The 7500-nt window shown below is 44.1% G+C and overlaps 1 protein-coding gene across 1 annotated transcript in view; it reads left to right on the top strand.

The window, feature by feature from the left end:
- Window positions 1–7500, top strand: part of LOC311103018 (epithelial cell-transforming sequence 2 oncogene-like) — a gene marked incomplete at both ends in the record, with an annotated part of 49950 nt that overhangs the window by 24668 nt on the left and 17782 nt on the right. The window lies entirely within an intron of this gene.

Below are 7500 nucleotides of genomic sequence, written 5' to 3'. Positions count from 1 at the left end.
CTCATCTCCATTGCCAGGCCTTTAGCATTCCAGGGTGCCAGCCTCGCTCTCAGCCACAATCTGTGTCTTTGTATCTCAATGAAAGAGAATGGATCTAAAGCACAAGAAATACACCAGGGAGAAGGAGAGGAGAGGAGGAGGAGAGGAGAGGAGGGGAGAAGGAGGAGGAGGAGGAGGAGAGAGAGAGGAGGGGAGAAGGAGGAGGAGGAGAGGAGAGGAGGGGAGGAGGAGGAGGAGGAGAGGAGGCAGTGGCCTTTCCTTTCTCTCATTGGTCCATCCAGCATTTCTCCTCCTTTCTTTAACGTTCCATTCTTCTCTCTATTCTCCTTCCTTTCACGCTCTTCCATCCTCTCGCTCTGTCTCTCTCTCTCTATATACTCTCTCTCTCTCCTCTCTCTCTCTCTCTCTCTCTCTCTCTCCCTCTCGCTCTCTCTCTCTCTCTCTCTCTCTCACTCTCTCTCTCTCTCTCTCTCGCTCTATGTCTCTCTCTCTCTCTCTCTCTCTCTCTCGCTCTCTTCTCTCTCTCTCTCTATGTCTCTCTCTCTCTCTCTCTTCCATCCTTCTATTTCTCTCTCTCTCTCTCTCTCTCTCTCTCTCTCTCTCTCTCTCTCCTCTCTCTCTCTCTATCTCTCTCTCTCTCTCTCTCTCTCTCTTCCATCCTCCCCCTCTCTTTCTCTCTCTCTCTCCATTCTTTATTTTCCCTCCATCCTCTCCTCTCTGTGGTCCTGTCTTTCTCTGCTCTCCAAGTGGATGGATCTTCTCCTCTCTGTGGTCCTGTCTTTCTCTGCTCTCCAAGTGGATGGATCCTCTCCTCTGGTCATTGCTTGGGGAGTTCTGTCAAATCTAGGCCACCTCTAAGAACAAAACAGAGCCATGGGCACACGTTTACCTTCTCTTTGTCTCTCTCCAAGAGCTGAAAACAGAAAACACACAGAACACCCAAACAACACAATCAATCATACAGTAGCGGTGATAAAATCACTGGGGAAGCCAAGCCAGAAAAAATTGCAATATTACAACCTATGTGTTATGATAATTGCATTGTTTGCTATATAACCTGTTAGTTTATATGCATTGCGACCATGATGAATAGGCCTGAGGTCGAGACATTAAGACACAGTGGCAGAATAAATTCAACCACACATTTGCTTCATTACAAAACCGTAGAGCAACATCTGTCCGGTGAAGTCCACAAAGCATACAGCATGTAACAAACGGTTACATGACCTACAGCATGGCCTAACAAGTTCATGCTTCCGGACTAATAAACAACTATTGATTTAGAACCACAGAGACTTACCGCAAGTCGCAAAGAAAACAGGCGCTGCCTCCATTTCAACTTCAACATTATCTAATCACCTATAATTAGTCTATTACATTGACAACTAAAATATACCAAAAACGATTTAGTCCAATTACATAAGCAAAATATGATGTGGCTCTCCATGGTAGCCTACTGATTTATGTGTGTGTGTGTGTGTGTGTGTGTGTGTGTGTGTGTGTGTGTCATTTTGCAAGTAGAAAAAAACATGTTGACTCACACTTGTAGAGAAAAACCAACGCCATCCTCCACTTTTTCATGTTGCCTAAACTGTCTATGAATCTGTCATACAGTAAGCAGTCTATGACTCTGTCATACAGTAAACGGTCTATGAATCTGTCATACAGTAAACGGTCTATGACTCTGTCATACAGTACACGGTCTATGACTCTGTCATACAGTAAAAGGTCTATGACTCTGTCATACAGTAAAAGGTCTATGACTCTGACATACAGTAAAAGGTCTATGACTCTGTCATACAGTAAACGGTCTATGACTCTGTCATACAGTAAAAGGTCTATGACTCTGACATACAGTAAACGGTCTATGACTCTGACAAACAGTAAACGGTCTATGACTCTGTCATACAGTAAACGGTCTATGACTTTGTCATACAGTAAACGATCTATGACTCTTTCATGCAGTAAACGGTCTATGACTCTGTCATACAGTAAAAGGTCTATGACTCTGACATACAGTAAACGGTCTATGACTCTGACAAACAGTAAACGGTCTATGACTCTGTCATACAGTAAACGGTCTATGACTCTGTCATACAGTAAACGATCTATGACTCTTTCATGCAGTAAACGGTCTATGACTCTGTCATCCAGTAAATGGTCTATGACTCTGACAAACAGTAAACTGTCTATGACTCTATGACTCTGACATACAGTAAACGGTCTATGACTCTGTCATACAGTAAATGGTCCATGACTCTGTCATACAGTAAACGGTCATGACTCATCATACAGTAAACGGTCTATGACTCTGTCATACAGTAAACGGTCTGTGACTCTGTCATCCAGTAAATGGTCTGTGACTCTGTCATACAATAAAACGGTCTATGACTCTGTCATACAGTAAAAGGTCTATGACTCTGTCATACAGTAAAAGGTCTATGACTCTGTCATACAGTAAACGGTCTATGACTCTGTCATACAGTAAACGGTCTATGACTCTGTCATACAGTAAACGGTCTATGACTCTGTCATACAGTAAACGATCTATGACTCTGTCATACAGTAAAAGGTCTATGACTCTGTCATACAGTAAAAGGTCTATGACTCTGTCATCCAGTAAATGGTATATGACTCTGAAAAACAGTAAACTGTCTATGACTCTATGACTCTGTCATACAGTAAACGGTCTATGACTCTGTCATACAGTAAACTATCTATGACTCTGTCATACAGTAAAAGGTCTATGACTCTGTCATACAGTAAATGGTCTATGACTCTGACAAACAGTAAACTGTCTATGACTCTATGACTCTGTCATACAGTAAATGGTCTATGACTCTGACATACAGTAAACGGTCTATGACTCTGTCATACAGTAAACGGTCCATGACTCTGTCATACAGTAAACGGTCATGACTCATCATACAGTAAACGGTCTATGACTCTGTCATACAGTAAACGGTCTGTGACTCTGTCATCCAGTAAATGGTCTGTGACTCTGTCATACAATAAAACGGTCTATGACTCTGTCATACAGTAAACGTACTATGACTCTGACATACAGTAAACGGTCTATGACTCTATGAGTCTGTCATACAGTAAACGGTCTATGACTCTTCATGCTGTAAACGGTCCATGACTCTGTCATACAGTAAACGGTCCATGACTCTGTCATACAGTAAACTGTCTATGACTCTATGAGTCTGTCATACAGTAAACGGTCTATGACTCTGTCATACAGTAAACGGTCTATGACTCTGTCATACAGTAAACGGTCTGTGACTCTGTCATACAGTAAACGGTCTATGACTCTGTCATACAGTAAAAGGTCTTGACTCTGTCATACAGTAAACGGTCTGTGACTCTGTCATACAGTACACTCTTTTTATTGTTGTTGTCCTAGGCTACATGGCTAAAATGCTTGCTCGCTAGCCTAACTTCCTTTCATGGGCAACTATGAGCCAGCTAGTTAACATTAGCCTACTACATCTAGCTACATGTTTAACTTCCATCCTCTCAGGCCCGGGGCACAATGTATGAATTTATGGTTTGTTCGGATCAGAATCGCCGTTATAATCAATGGCCAGTACGGAGAATTATGTAAAACCACAAGTCCAATCCCTATTTCTTATTATTCTTTCGTTTTTTTTTTATGTTTGTTGTGAGGTAAATATTTCCTGTGAAGCACATTGCGTTGCGTTCCATGTCTGAAATGTGCTGTATAAGTTAAGCTTGATTCGATCTGATTATCTCCATGTCACGGGCATTGAAGGACGGGTCAGACCAAGGCGCAGCGTGAAATGCATACATGTTTATTATAACGATAAACACACGAACAAAAACAACAAAACAACGTAACGTGAAGTCCTCAGGCTAACCACAATACAAGCCTCCACACGGAACAAGATCCCCACAACTAAGGATCGCAAACAGGCTACTAAAGCATGATCCCCAATCAGAGACAACGAGCGACAGCTGCCTCTGATTGGGAATCACACCCGGCCAAACATAGAAACACAATACCTAGAATGTGAACATAGAAATAATAACATAGAACTCCACACCCTGACTCAACATACAAGAGTCCCATGAGTCAGGGTGTGACACTCCATCCATGGCTAATTTTAGCTAGCTAGCCACTGGAGGACAAAGACAATGAGATGCAACAATTCAAATGTTTTCTCAGTGATATTTGGCTTCTGATGTGATATATTTTGGTTTGAAGCCAAATCCGAACTGGTTTCCCTTTACACTTGTTTTGGTGTGCCAGGACCATTCACAGCTGAGCTCGCTCAGTTTAGCTCAACGCTTATTGGCTATTATTTTTTAGATTTTTATTAACCAAGTGCTCGCTGGCTTCCCTTACATTCAATGCTACGGGGTGGCAACAGTGTCATACTCTTTTTGACCAGACAGCATCAGATGGATGGGCTACACATACAGAGACAGAGGGGGCGCTGTTCCACTCGCTCGGATGCTTTCTCCGGTGAGATACATTCAGCAGCCTCTTCCGAATTGAAGGAACATTATGAAACACAGAGAGACAAAAGATACATAATTTTGTACGTTTTTTCATGGATTTATTTTTTTGGGGGGAAGCCTGGCTTCCCTTGGCACCCATGAATACATGCCAATGCAATCATTCTCTCTCTCTCTCTCTCTCTCTCTCAAAATCCTATTTTCCCTAACCCCTTACCTTAACCCTAACCCTAATTCTAACCCTAACCCCTAAGCTTAAAATGCCCTTTTTCCTTGTGGGGACCAGCGAAATGTCCCCACCTGTCACAAATGTCCTTGTTTTACTATTCTTGTGAGGCTTTTTCTATCCTTGTGATGAGTTCTGGTCCCCACAAGGATAGCAAACCAAAACACACACACACACACACACACACACACACACACAGGGCACGCTGAGATCATCCGTTTGAACTGGTAGATGGAAGGAGGGAGCGGAGGGATGCAGGGACGGAAGGAGAGATGTATGAAGGAGAAGAAAGAGGTCTTTAATGTGTCTTGTAAGGTCAGGGAGGGGTGAGGGAGGGGGAAAGGTTAAGGGAAAGGTTAGGATGATTTATTTAGTGTTCACACCCACACATACACACATACACACACTTACATTTGATATTTTAATCATTTAGCAGATGCTCTTTTCCAGAGCGACTTAAAGCCTTACAATTGCTTGCTACCTTAGAGTTTTAGGGAAGGACAGTGGGGGATAGTCAAGTACACTTCTCTATACAACACTGATGACTGTAGAGAACTCAGTTAAACCACTAGAGTACACTTCTCTATACAACACTGATGACTGTAGAGAACTCAGTTAAACCACTAGAGTACACTTCTCTATACAACACTGATGACTGTAGAGAACTCAGTTAAACACTAGAGTACACTTCTCTATACAACACTGATGACTGTAGAGAACTCAGTTAAACCACTAGAATAAAAGTGTTAGGGAGCATCATAAAACTGTCACACCCTGATCTGTTTCACCTGTCTTTGTGATATTCTCCACCCCCCTCCAGGTGTCTCTCATCTTCCCCCATTATCCCCAGTGTATTTATACCTGTGTTCTCTGTTTGTCTGTTGTCAGTTCGTTTTGTTTCGTCAAGCCTACAGCGGTTTTCCCCCTTTCTCAAGTTCCTGTTTTCTAGTTTTCCCGGTTTTGACCATTCTGCCTGCCCTGACCCTGAGCCTGCCTGCCGTTCTGTACCTTTTGGACTCTGATCTGGATTACTGACCTCTGCCTGCCCTTGACCTGTCGTTTGCCTGCCCCCTGTTTTTGTAATAAACTTGTGTTACTTCGACACTGTCTGCATCTGGTCTTCTCCTGAAACGTGATAAAAATTGTCAAATCAAGTACAGGCTTAACTGAATGAACAACAGAGACAGAATGCAATATGGAATTTTATTTAATAGTTTGGGGTATGGCCTTGTCCCTGAGGAATGCTCTTCGGAGCCAGGTGCTGATGACAGGTAGTTCTTTGTTGGGCAGCTGGCATCGAAACCCCCCCAAAAATAAATAAGTTGCTCATCAGGGAGAAGGGACACAGTGGAGCAACGGTTGGATCTAAAGATGAAGAGGAGATAAAGAGATTTAAAAGAGATGGATGCAAAGACTATAACAAAAGTGCAATTATGCTGTAACGGAAAGTATTGTATTAAATGTTTATTAATGCAAGCGCGATGAGCGCAGGATTCTACCCAACCACGCATGCCGTAATGCGATATGTATGATTAACATGAAACGCTAGCTGACTGTTGAACCAATAGTGCCAAAAATGCGGCCAAATGGCGAGTCTCTAATTTCTTCTCGGGGAAACCTAGTCGTGGAGGAATCCCTGGATCACCTGGGAGTGGGGTGTGGATCGATTCGCTGGGACAAGGGACGTATCCTCTACCTCAGGGGAGGTTTCGGTGTCTGACATGACTTAAACAACACAGAAAGCAGAGAACGTTGTTCAAAATATGTTGCTGAAAAACAGCAAGTGAGAGAACATGGGTAAATTGACTTATAAATACTTCCCAAGGTTGAGATAGAGGAAAGTGATAATTGCAAGAGTGAGCCCATAGGTTAAACAGCAGTGAGCCCATAGGTTAAACAGCAGTAGGTTAAACAGCAAAGAGTGAGCCCATAGGTCAAACAGCAAAGAGTGAGCCCATAGGTTAAACAGCAAACCGTGTGGAATGTGCATTATTGTGCCGTGCTCATAGGCTAAAGGTCAGTAGGTGAATGACATTCCCCATGTGGCTAATAGGTAGGAAAATAAATGATACGCTGATGATGATACTGTATGTTTGAAGTCATTCCCACTATGACCATATAATAGGAAACAGAGGGAATTGTGTTATGCTGCTTGATGAAGTTAAACGAGCATTCAGACCAGCCTTCCTGTTGAACATTCGTAAATGACATAACATTTATAAAATATTTAACAGTACCACGATCATGAATATTCCTTTTGTCATTCTAAGAAATGTGTCCACTGCTGTCACCAGACACTCCCACAGCACGCACACGCACACGCACACGCACACGCACACGCATATGTTAGGAGGAGAGAGAGGGGTGGAGAGGGGTGGAGGAGAGAGAGGGGTGGAGAGGGGGGAGGAGAAAGAGGGGTGGAGAGGGTGGAGGATTGAGAGGGTGGAGGAGAAAGAGGGTGGAGAGGGGTGGAGGTAGAGGGGTGGAGAGGGGTGGAGGAGAGAGAGGGGTGGAGGGGAGGGGTGAGGAGAAGAGGGGGGGGGAGAGGTGGAGGAGAGAGAGGGGTGGAGAGGGGTGGAGGAGAGAGAGGGGTGGAGAGGGGGTGAGGAGAGAGAGGGGTGGAGAGGGGTGGAGGAGAGAGAGGGGGGAGAGGGGTGGAGGAGAGAGAGGGGTGGAGAGGGGTGGAGGAGAGAGAGGGGTGGAGAGGGGTGGAGGAGGAAGAGGGGTGGAGAGGGGTGGAGGAGAGGAGAGGGTGGAGAGGGGTGGGAGGAGAGAGGGGGTGGAGAGGGGTG

The sequence above is a fragment of the Coregonus lavaretus genome (assembly GCF_964263955.1).
Source record: "Coregonus lavaretus genome assembly, chromosome: 27".
NCBI lineage: Eukaryota > Metazoa > Chordata > Actinopteri > Salmoniformes > Salmonidae > Coregonus > Coregonus lavaretus.
The sequence above is the reverse complement of the archived record's forward strand: the minus strand, read 5'-3'. Positions and strand labels throughout refer to the sequence as shown.